This window comes from Littorina saxatilis, linkage group LG13 (genome assembly GCF_037325665.1).
Source record: "Littorina saxatilis isolate snail1 linkage group LG13, US_GU_Lsax_2.0, whole genome shotgun sequence".
Taxonomy (NCBI): domain Eukaryota; kingdom Metazoa; phylum Mollusca; class Gastropoda; order Littorinimorpha; family Littorinidae; genus Littorina; species Littorina saxatilis.
Genome location: NC_090257.1, coordinates 23930050 through 23943160, shown reverse-complemented (window position 1 = coordinate 23943160; position 13111 = coordinate 23930050). Strand labels below are relative to the sequence as shown.

The 13111-nt window shown below is 39.8% G+C and overlaps 2 long non-coding RNA genes across 2 annotated transcripts in view; both read right to left on the bottom strand.

The window, feature by feature from the left end:
- The window catches only part of LOC138945328 (uncharacterized), a 355816-nt gene that overhangs the window by 226755 nt on the left and 115950 nt on the right, over positions 1 to 13111 (bottom strand). The window lies entirely within an intron of this gene.
- Positions 1 to 13111, bottom strand: part of LOC138946062 (uncharacterized) — an 85212-nt gene that overhangs the window by 1364 nt on the left and 70737 nt on the right. Inside the window, exon 2 of the long non-coding RNA XR_011449186.1 lies at positions 1491 to 1565. This is a non-coding gene — a long non-coding RNA (uncharacterized lncRNA). The remainder of the gene's footprint in view (positions 1 to 1490; positions 1566 to 13111) is intronic.

Genomic DNA, 13111 nt, shown 5'->3' with positions numbered 1-13111 from the left:
TTTACGCATCTGATTCAAGTGCCACCAATATTAGGCAAGAACACACTGTCGCGCACGCATATTAAAGCCCACGTTAATATTTTGTTAAAACATCTCAAGCACTGACAATCCCACATACACACAGACACACAATCGCGCGCGCGCATACACACACACACACACACACACACACACACACACACACACACACACACACACACACACTCACCAGTAAGGATAACAGCGTGATAGGTTGCGGTGGTGGGCGTGTAATTCTTGTTTATTAAGTTTCTTCCAGAGAATTTAATGCACATAAAAGTTTTTCAAAGTTTAAAGGTCCTTGTCTACATTTTTATACCGAAATCGCCATTTGACCATTAAAATGCAGAGTCTATTATCTACAAATATCAACAATACACCCCCTTTCGATCAGGAAAGACGAAGCCAGTGTAGCCGTTTGAAAATTCATTGTAGTATTCCAGCGTAGTACTCATAGTACGATATCCTTATTTGGAAAATGCCAAGCACAAAACTCCTCTCAAATCCCGTGCATTTCGTGCGTTTAAAAAAAAGCGTGGACAGCGCTCCAGTGTCAAACTGTTGCTGCACTTGTTTGGGCGTGGCTATAAGCATAGTGACATGAATTTGATTGGTCAGTATTTTTAGGCAAAGCACATGTTCTCAGCAAACAGAAAACAAAATATTGGAAGCGTGAGTCACGCTAACCAAAAATAAAATCTTTTTTTTACATATTTTTTTTCTATAACTTTTTCCCCATGGTTCATTCATCATCTAACATAACTTTTTAGCGAAATCTAACCATAAGATTATTGAAAAAAAGCAAAAATGTAGACGACCACCTTTAAGAACTGTCCAAAGAAATGAATAACAAAGAAGTGCGGAAAACACATAATCATTATAACAAAATGGAGTTCAGAAGGAAAATATGGGGGTAGACAGATGGGTGTACAGACACTAATTTATATTGTTGAATTCTCAAAAACCGTAACAGAGATAAACAGAAAGTTATATAAATAGACACGTAGACTGACTGACAGACAGACAGACAGACAGACAGACATGACGCTTGCGGACAGACACAGAGTAATGGGCGAATTACCCACGAACAAATAAGAGAGAAATAAACGACAAACGAACTGAGACTAACAAGCAAAGAGACAGACAGACCAACAGAAAGGATGACAACACTGACTTGACATACACACTGAAAGGCCCACAGAAACAACATATGTGACCCTCCACCACGAAATGAGTCGCATGTCACCTTTGCATGATTTTCATATTTTTACATTTTCCTAAAGAGTTTTTTTTATGCTCTATCCAGTGGTGAAAACCGTTTTAGAAAAGAGCGAAAACTGTTTGAGTTATAAGCCTGTGACTAAGGCGACCCTCACACTGTTACCATACACTCCCCGGACTTATATTAAGCCTAGCGCAGAACCGCGCGAGGTGACATGCGACTCATTTCGTGGTGGAGGGTCACATATTACCTTATTCGCGAGGAAGTACAGCTATACACACGCATCGAACAATCAGTTGGATCCCTTGAACTTGATATTGATGATCTGAAACATATGCAAAAAGAGGAATACAAATATTAGTACTAGGTGACTTCGCAAACGAATGGCGAATGGCTGTGAAGACACAGCTGCAATGTTTTGGTGAGGGGGAAAATGCAGTCTGTTAATTTCATTCTGTGAGTTCGACAGATTGACTAAATGTAGTAATTTCGCTTCATGCGACTTGTTAAGACCTTGTTTTGTCAGACTTTCTGTTCATTACCTCTGTTAAAGTATCCCCATTATAAGACTCCCTCGCTCTTGAGACCCGATTTTCTAATATTTTGGGAGATCTTGAAATTGGGAATCCACTGTGAACAGAACGTAAATGAACCGTCTGACGTGTTCATCTTTATTTGGAACGTAAGGGCCCGGTCACACAGCGCTGCGTCCTTACCACGACTATGCCGATCACGCCGATCTGAAAAAGTTATCAAATCGGGGCATATCGCCGTCAAAATCCAGCACATGGCACTAATACCCTAGTCACATAATATAGACGCCGCTTCTGCTACGACGGAAAAGTGTCCGAGAGCGTGGCCAATCGTGGGCCAAACGTGGCAGGATCCTCATGAGCGCCCAAACCCGGCTACGCTTGTTTGGGCAGTTCAAAAAGAGCGTAGGGAGAGCGTGCAGGTTCGCGACCAAGCAGATCCCACCCCGATCAAACTACGCTCATGGAGTTCCTCCCACGTTTGGCCTACGATTGGCTACGCTCTCCGACAATTTTACAACGGAGTAGAAGCGGCGTCTCTGTGTGACCGGGGTATTAGCAATCTCTTTTGAATTGTGCTGAATTGTACTTCTCATTGTCTGCTAAACTGACAAAAACTCGACTCGTTACTTTCTAACTTCTCCTTGAAATGTTAAGGCAGTCTATCTGCTCTAAATAAATTGTGCTGAATCGTACTTTCTATTTTCTGGATACTAGATGAAAACTTGACGCTCGTTTCTTTCTAACTTACCAGCTGTGTCTAGTGGACAAACCAGTTGGAGAAAATGGATATCACTGACACGAACCGCTGCCATACTTGAATTAGTCCATTTGTTAGTTTTAATATCGATTCCTACTCTCTTTTTAACTTTCCTTGTTCGTTCTTGTTTAACTTATTAAATTTAAAGAAAACAATGTTGCATTCACTGTTTCAAACCCACAACCTTGCTTTGTTGTGCCAACGAACACATAAAATGTTGCCCTTGGCAAGCATAATTATTATACGTTTTTTGCATCCTTAACAAAAAAAGTCATTTGAGGGGGAAGGATGGGACACGCACATGCATACACAGACTCGGACACACATGCATATTGGAAGAAACGAAAGGGAGGGAGGGAGAGAGAGAGAGAGAGAGAGAGAGAGAGAGAGAGAGAGAGAGAGAGAGAGAGAGAGAGAGAGAGAGAGAGAGAGAGAGAGAGAGAGAGAGAGACAGAGAGAGAGACCGAAAGACCGACAGACCGACAGACAGACAGAGACAGACAGACAGACAGACAAACAGACAGAAAAACAGACAGAAAAACAGACATACATAGACAGAGAGAGTGAGGGGGTGGGGGAGAGATGCAGGCGTACAACAGATAGACAGGGACAGAGACCGACTGCTGGTTGGCAGCAAAGTCGTGAATCCAAGCCACGATTCTACGATCTACATTTCCGGAAGCTCTATGCAGACACGTCATCCATTATTCCCTCTGCAAAATAAACAGGGCAGTCGCACGAAAGTAGACCCGTGTAAACAGTCAATCGTTGTTTTTGGTTCTTACGACACAATTCGGCCTTTAGACACTACTAGAATATATGCATGCACACCCATAATCTGTGGTGTTAGCAGAACGAACAGTACAGATTGTACGTATAGGTCACATCAGCGCTTGTACGCATTTTATTCGTATCAAAATAGAACCGTTATTCATATTATTCCACACTGTCCGACCTGGATTTAATGTCGTACGAGCCATTACCATTGTGTAAATCCTGATATAAACTGGGCGAAGTCTACTTCATGAAGCTCGCTGCACAACGCTTTAGCACTGAGTTTTCGGTAAAAAGACTTCGGGGGGTGGGGGGGGGGGGGGTCAATTAACAAAAGGCCATGAATTTTACAAACGAAATAAGATTTTCTGCAAAGTACCACTGGGAAAATGCTTGGGTTACACACTTTAACGGGCGCAGTGGCGTGGTGGTAAGACATCGGCCTCCTAATCGGGAGGTCGTGAGTTCGAATCCCAGTCGCTGCCGCCTGGTGGGTTAAGAGTGGAGATTTGTCCGATCTCACAGGTCAACTTATGCGCAGACCTGCTAGTGACTTAACTCCTTTCGTGTGTACACGCAAGCACAAGACCAAGTGGGCACGGAAAAGATCCTGTAATCCATGTCAGAGTTCGGTGGGTTATAAAAACACAAAAATACCCAGCATGCCTCCCTATAATAATTTTATGTCCATAGGTCAAGAGGAGATTTCCATTTTGACACATACTGAAAATCATTTTGATTTAAGTAAGCCGTCATAATAATTGATCCACTGTTTCAGGGTATTTATATCAATAGACGATGTTCGGAAATAACTCTGTCGGGTTTGTATGGGTTGTGAAAAAGCAAATACTCAGTCGAGGCAAACTTTCCACGTGACATTATAGGCCAGTCACTAGCGAGGAGTGTGTCTGGAACACGTGGACTAGGAGCACGTGTGGACAGTTTGCATACAAGCTATGTGTGTGTGTGTGTGTGTGTGTGTGTGTGTGTGTGTGTCTGTGTGTGTGTGTGTGTGTATGTGTGTGTGTGAATGTGTGTGTGTGAATATATGTGTGTGAATGTGTGTGTGTGTATCAATGTGTGTGTGTATGGATGTGTGTGTGTGTGTGTGTGTGTGTGTGTGTGCAGTGTGTGTATGTGTGTGTGTGTGTGTGTGTGTGTGTGTGTGTGTGTGTATGTGTGTGTGTGTGTGTTTCGGCCCTACCCCGTCATCCCCCCTTTCCCCCCACTTTCCCTCCTCTCTTAACGTGTTCAATTAATGTCCCTAACAGATACTACTGCCTGTGAGGACGTAAAACCCTATCTGTCAGTCTGTCTTTCACAACCCAAACATACCCGACAAAGTTATTTCCGGAGTTCGTCTATCAAAGTCCGAAACGAAGATTTTGTTAGGCTGGCAGTGGCAGAAAAGTACGCTAGAAATTTAGAAATAAAACGGATGGCGGGGAGAGGATAAAAGGAGAGTTTGTGTTGTGGTGGTGGTGGTGGTGGTGGTGGTGGAGGAACGGCAGGAAGAACGGCGGGGGGGGGGGGGGGGGGGGGATTGGGAGAGGCGGAGTCGCTGCACACAAGATGTTTCTATAGAAGCCACCCGTTACCAGGGGCCGTAACGGGCAGAATATACCTGCGCAGTTTCAGCGGCACAGACGACGCACAGCCTTATTATTTATGCCGCGATAGGGATTATGGAGAATACTTGGCCTGTTTTCCTTTCATGCAGCTGCAGCGTGTAGCGGGCTGGGATAAACTGCAATGCGTCGTCGGTCCTGCTGAAGTTACATAATGTGAGCGGAGCCCCCTTATGGGCAGAATATACTTGCGCAGTTTCAGCGGCACAGACGACGCACTGCCTACTATTTATGCCGCGATAGGGATTATGACGAGTACTTGGCCGTTTTCCTTTCATGCAACGTGTTGCGGGCTGGGATAAACTGCAGTGCGTCGTCGGTTCTGCTGAAGTTACACATGTGAGCGAAGCCCCTTACCAGAGTTTGCGTTCCGAACAGAGACAGACTAGGGAGGACTTCGTTATAACTAGCGGAGAGCTGCCCGCGGCCATTTTGGTACCAGACTAAGAGTACACGCGTACTCGGACCACAGGAAAGTGCTGAAACAAGAACAAAGACTGTGTTTGAGAGAGAAAAAAAACCGACCTATTATGAAACTACAGGATTAAGTTGCTCAATAATTGCCACACTTTTCATGAAAAAAAGTATGTACTAATTCCGTGTGTACACCTTCCAATTTTGGTAGATTTCTTGATTGATTGCTTGTTGATTGCTTGATTGCTTGCTTGATTGATAGATTGTTTGATTCATTCATTTATTCATTATTTCATTTATTTATTCATTCATTCGTTTATTCATTTCTATATTTATTTAATTAGAACTGCGTGTAAAACTTTCAACCTCAACAATTACCTGCATCTTCTTCTTTGTGCTGCTGTTGTTTCTAAAGAAATATATTTCATGAGCTCAGCTTTCAAACTACATAACGTTTTACACAACAAAACGAAAATAACACAAGCAAAATGTTGAGGACATAAAACCTTCCTGTAATATCGTCTACTCGTTCTGACAATTAATTATCTGCATTTTTACATTTAGTCAAGTTTTGACTAAATGTTTTAACATAGTCGGGCAGTCGAGACGAGGGTCGTGGTGTATGTGTGTGTGTGTGTGTGTGTGTGTGTGTGTGTGTGTGTGTGTGTGTGTGTGTCTGTGTGTGTGTGTGTGTGAGTGTGCGCGCGCACGCGTGTGTGTGTGTGTGTGTGCGTGTGTGTAGAGCGATTGAGAGAAAACTACAGGACCGATCTTCACGAAATTTCACATGAGAGTTTTCCTGTGTATGATATCCCGAGACGTTTTTTTTCATTTTTTCGATAACTGTCTTTAATGACGTCATATCCGGCTTTTTGTGAAAGCTAAGGCAGCATTGTCACGCCCTCATTTTTCAATCACATTGATTGAAAATTTGGTCAAGCAATCTTCGATGAAGTCCGGACTATGGGATTGAATTTCAGCTTGGCAGCGTTAACAATGAGTTCATTAGTTTGCTCATTAAAGTTGTCATTAAAATCGAGTTTTCACTAACATATTCAAAAATGATTGAATCGTATTCCTCAATTTCTCCTAAATTCAAAAATATTAACAGCTATTGTGTTTTCATCGTAGCAATAGGGCCCGATATTTAGACGAGACAAGTATAATGCCGACGAGTCGGAGACGATCTCTCCAATATTTAACACAAAATCAGCAAACTCTCATGTCACATGGAATGTCCATTGTATTGTGCAATGTTGAAATGAAGTTACCGGTCTGAAACATTTAGTCGTTTCTTCTGAGACAATCCTTGTTCTCTTATCATCTACAGATTTACCGCAGTCTTCACAATTCTCTGGTTCTTTGTTGGATAGCTTCACTCCTGTATCTGAGCAGTTTGTTTTGAAGATCTTGAAGAACACAGTGCCAAAGTCTTGTGAGCTAGACCCCATCCCCACCAACTTGCTTTATGAAAACCTTGACCTTTTTCTTCCCATCATAACCAACATAATCAACTCTTCTCTCACTTCTGGCACTGTGCCAATGGACTTGAAAACTGCAGTAGTTAAACCTTTGATCAAGAAACCATCTCTGGATAAAAATCAGTTGAAAAACTATAGGTTTGTTTCCAACTTGCCATTCATTTCTAAAATTCTGGAAAAAGTAGTGCTTATAGTCAGCTTCTCTCCCACCTTGAAACCAACAACCTCTGCAACCCTCTTCAGTCAGCGTATAGGGCTGGCCACAGCACCGAGACTGTTTTGCTTCGTGTTGTGAATGACATTCTTTCTGCTCTGGATAATGATGACCTATCAGTTCTGCTTCTCTTGGATAACTCAGCTGCGTTCGATACGATCGATCACTCTGTTCTGCTCTCTTGTCTCGAATCTGTTTTTGGCGTTCACTCTACCGCTCTTCACTGGTTCAGTTCATATCTACAGGGCCGTAGTCAGTATGTGTCTGTCAATAATCTCTCATCTCCTCCATCTCCTCTCTGTTTCGGCGTTCCCCAGGGATCAGTTCTAGGCCCAGTTTTATTTGTACTATACACCACTCCTCTCTCTGCCGTCATCAAGCAACACGCAGTCAATCACTACCTCTTTGCAGACGACACACAACTCCAACAAGCATGCAAGCCTACAGAAATCCAAGCGGTGACGCACACTCTCCAAAACTGCACTTCAGATATTAAATCATGGATGACAAACAATATGCTCAAGTTAAATGATGTCAAGACTGAATTTCTTCTTTTCTCTGGAGCTTCCTCTTCGACCACTTCCCTTCCAGCCTCCATCACAGTAGGTTCTAGTGACATTTCTCTCTCTGATAGTGCTAGGAATCTTGGGTTCATCATGGACTCCCACCTTTCAATGAAACAACACATCAAAAAAGTCTGTCAGACATGTTACTTTGAGATCAGAAGAATAGGTTCCATAAGAAAATGTCTCACTGTTGACGCCACTAAAACTCTCGTTACATCCTGCATTCTGTCCAGATTAGATTACTGCAACTCCCTTCTCATAGGCTGCCCTGACTCCACTCTCCAACCCTTGCAAAAAGTACAACACTCTGCTGCACGTCTCATTTTCAGAGCACAGCATCGACAACCCTGCACTCCTCTCATGAAAGAACTTCACTGGCTTCCTGTATCTGAACGTATTAGGTATAAAGCTGCCTGCTTCTGCTACAATATCATCTCTGAATCGGCACCTGCCTATCTTTCTGAACTGGTCTCCCTCTACACTCCCTCTCGCACCCTTCGTTCTTCTGATGATGCTCGACTTCTCCGTCAAGGTCGCTTTAAACGCAAGGCTCATGGCTTCCGCACGTTTTCGTATTATGGACCTCAGTTATGGAATTCACTCCCCTTTCAATTACGTCACTCTCCATCCATTTCATCTTTTAAGTCCAATTTGAAAACTCACTTGTTCCAACAACATTACGGATAGTTCCTTAGTATAGAGTCTGGGAATGTGAGATGTGCATGATGTGTTGTTTGAATCTGACAGTTTTTTTTTTCTTTTTTTTTTCAAACAATTTTATTCACATAAATAACAACAATTAACAATATCTCATACAATGAATTAAATACAACTTATCGAGAACAGCAAGCTAACTTTTTTAACGTTTTGTTCTTCGAACACTCACACAAAAATGCTTCTTATCTGTAACTGCCTATTAAAAATACTTTCCAACGGTAAAAACGAATTTGTTTTTTTATATATACTAACGCACATCTTTCCGATTAAGATAATGTGGTTCAATTTATACATAGTTGCCTTTCTCACCATTACAAAATGCATACCAAATAAAACATCACTAACATTCAAAATAATCTTAATTTCTAAAGTACGAAAAATAAATTCTTCAATAAACTTCCAGAATTTGTATACAACCGGGCATTCAAAAAAGAAGTGTTCAATGAAATCAGTTACATCACAGCAGTAATTACATTTATTAGTTTCCGTTACTTTCATTTTACACAGGAGAATGTTGGTCGGATAAATGTTGTGCATAATTTTCCAGTGTAAAACTCTTAATCTAGTCTCTTGTGTTGACTGATAGGCAACTATCCAGGATCGTTCATCAATTTCTACATTAAACTTTCTCTTCCAAAATCCTCCGGAACATGGTACATCTGTTTTCATATTAATAATCTCTTTCCTGTATTTGCTGGCACTTAACACATTTTTGCCGTTAAACAGTGGTGAGGTAATACAAACATCATCAGTCATATTTACAGCATTTTTCCTCATAAATAATGACACAGCAGCTTTTACAACATTATATTCAAGAATTCGGTTTGGCGAATATCCAATCAAATCACATATATCTTGATATGATAATATATCTCCCGAACGTACAATGTCAGTTAATACCAATACACCTCGTTGTATCCAACTCTCAAAAAATAAAACTTTGCCACTATACGTTATGCATGCATTATTCCATAATAAAATCGGCCCGATTGTCCCACGATCGTAATGGTTATTATCCAGCCAATATTTTAATACTGCTTTCCAAAAGTGTGATTTCACTAGGTCTAACCCTTTAAATCTTGCACTGTTTACATTCGATAAGAAACATTCAAAATGTTTTCCAAAACGCAAATACATCATCTTTGGAGTGAAATTCCAATTATCATTTTCATTTGATGTAGTAAGTTGTGAAACCCATTGTAATAAAAAAGAGATTTGCATTTGCCTAATATCGATCATTTTTAAACCACCTTTTTCAATTTCAAAACATACAACGCTTCTTTTCACCTTTTCAAAGGCCTTCCGATTACAATCTCTTTTTCGCCACAAAAATCTAAACAATAAGGTATTGACCTTATTCAAAACACAGTCAGGTAATACTAACGCTTGAATCTGACAGTGATTGTATGATTTTTGTATACATGTATTGTTGTCACGCGCTTTGAACTTCTGATAAGGCGCTTTATAAATGCCCGTTGTTATTATTATTATTATTCACCACGCGAATTCCCAACAGAAGTCAGACTTTCGAACATACAATCTACGTAGGCAAGCATGATACTTCATGACGTCATATGATTCCTAGCATATTGACGTAATGCTAAATATCCGGTTATCTCGAGCTTTCTCCGTAATACATGTCCGTGGGTTTTTCAATGTTCGGTTATTTCCGTGGCTTCATGCGGAAAGGGAACCGTCGTCTGTAATCAACGACATGGACCATTCTGGTACTTGTTGCTGACACAAACATGATTTTAACACAGAATTTAATGTCAGAATAGCTAAATAAACGCTATTGTGTTTTCATCGTAGCAATAGGGTCCGATATTTAGACTCGAACAAGTATAATGCGACTCGTCTTCGACTCGTCGGCATTATACTTGTCTCGTCTAAATATCGGGCCCTATTGCTACGCTGAAAACACAATTACACATTAAGGCTGGAGTTCACACCTGAGGCCATATTTCAAAGTGGTTAGGCAGTTTTAAAGGTTTGTTTTTATGTTAGTTCAGTGTTTTGTTTATCAGGAAAAAACAAAATGAATAGAGCTTGTCGCGCAAAATTTTGAGATAGCGACTGAAGTTTGAGCATAGGTATGAGATTTTTTCACGCAAACCCTACTGAAGAAATTGTGATATTGTATTGTGAATATGTTAACAAAAAAACAATCGGATGATCAGAAACTGAAGAAGAGAAATAGGGAAGCAAAATAGAACATCAAACATAGTGATTTTACAGGTGAATTTGGAAAAAAACCCTTATGTATCCATTTTTGAAGCCCAATTTGAAGCATGGAACACAGTCAAACATAAATTAAAAGTGTTAAAGTGGTTACAGTGTTCAGAAATAGTGTTAAATAACAAGTTGAGTTATCCCTCTTCACAAATTTTAAGAGAAATACACCTCTTGTCGCGCAAAATTTTGAACTGTGATGCTTTTACTACCCCCACCCCCTACTCATTTTTCAGAAAAGAGTGCATATTATCTTCCAAATAGACAAGCAAGGTAGTCAGAGGATCAAAACTTCAGAACAAAAATAGGGAAGCAAAATAGAACATGCAACATAGTGATTTAACTGGTGAATTCAGAAAAAACACACTTTTTTACTCATTTTATTAGCTAAATTTAAAGCTTGGAAGACAGAAATAAATAAATTAAAAGTGCAAAACTGGTTACAGTGTTCAGAAATAGTGTTAGATACCAAGTTGAGTTATCCCTCTTCATCACAGTTAAAAGAAACGCACCTCTTGTCGCGCAAAATCTTGAACTGTGATGCTGTTACTACCCCTACCCCCTACCCATTCTTCAGAAAAGAGTGCATATTATCTTCCAAATAGAAAGGCAAGGTAATCAGATGATCAAAAACTTCAGAACAGAAATAGGAAAGCAAAAAAGAACACCGAACAGAGTGATTTAGCTGTTGAATTCAGAAAAAAACCCACTTGTTTACTCATTTTATAAGCTGAATTTAAAGCTTGGATGACAGAAAAAAATAAATTAAAAGTGCTAAAGTGGTTACAGTGTTCAGAAATAGTGTTAGATACCAAGTTGAGTTATACCTCTTCATCACAGTTAAAAGAAACGCACCTCTTGTCGCGCAAAATTTTGAACTGTGATGCTTTTACTACCCCTACCCCCTTACCCATTCTTCAGAAAAGAGTGCATATTATCTTCCAAATAGAAAGGCAAGGTAATCAGATGATCAAAAACTTCAGAACAGAAATAGGGAAGCAAAAAAGAACACCCAACAGAGTTATTTAACTGTTGAATTCAGAAAAAACACACTTGTTTACTCATTTTGTAAGCTGAATTCAAAACTTGGATGACAGAAAAAAATAAATTAAAAGTGCTAAAGTGGTTACAGTGTTCAGAAATAGTGTTAGATACCAAGTTTAGTTATCCCTCTTCATCACAGTTAAAAGAAACACACCTCTTGTCGCGCAAAATCTTGAACTGTGATGCTTTTACTTCCCCCACCCCCTACCCATTTTTCAGAAAAGAGTGCATATTGTCTTCCAAATAGAAAAGCAAGGTAGTCAGATGATCAAAAACTTCAGAACAGAAATAGGGAAGCAAAATAGAACATCCAACATAGTAATTTAACTGTTGAATTCAGAAAAAAACACTTTTTAACTCATTTTATTAGCTGAATTTAAAGCTTGGAAGACAGAAAAAAAAATAAAAGTGCTAATGTGGTTACAGTGTTCAGAAATAGTGTTAGATACCAAGTTGAGTTGTCGCTCTTTATCACAGTTAAAAGAAACACACCTCTTGTCGCGCACAATCTTGAACTGTGATCCTTTTACTACCCCCGCCCCCTACCCATTTGAACACAAAAGAGTGTATATTCTCTTCCAATTAGAAAAATAAGTAATTTGCAACTGGACATTTTTAAAATACATATTTTCTGTCAGTCCAAGGATTGCTTAGTCCATTAAAAACAAACAGACTAGGATTTAGCGCACCCATTTTAAGAAAAAGTTAACATGATAATTGATATATATATATATATATATATCAGACTTTTTTTATGCAATTACTACTGAAGATTCCAGACCAGGTAAAACAATCATTTTATATTCTTTGTCACATTTTTTACTTTTTTTTTTAATAAATTTATCTATTGCGAGTCTTGTCTCTTTGTGTCATTTAGTTATTTTGAAGAATTCTATCCTGGCAAAAAAAATTAAAAATCCCTACCTACCTACCCTATTTTGTTTACCCATGTTATTAGAAACAGACAATTTATTTTTTATTGGCCAAAAGATCTTGAAACATTTGTTTTAATAGAGAAATAACAAGTACAGCCCTTAGCTGTGTCACTCGAATTTCTTTGTCAGGCTGAAACTTAGCTGTTGCGTTGAAGTCTGCTGTGTGTGTCTGGGTCCAAAGCAACTTTCACATTCTCATCTACACATTCTCATCTACACACTCACGTTACTCACACAATTATACAATTCTACCCACAGAGGCGTTCGGGGATGGGGGTCTCGCACTCGGGCGAATCACACCACAAAATACAAAGTATAACGTACACAGATTTTTCTATTGAACCAAAAGGCAAATTAAATCATGAATAAATCAATCAAGCAAAACTTCCACACAATGACACATTCACTCTCGGTTCACACTGCGCTCTGGGCATGCACACTTGGCAGCACGTATATATATATATACGTTCCGACGCCGTTTGTCTTCCTGCAAGTCCAGCACAGGCACACGATTGTCCAAGAATCACAATAATCCTCGTGAATGTCACAGCAGGCATAGTAAGGTTACGTAGA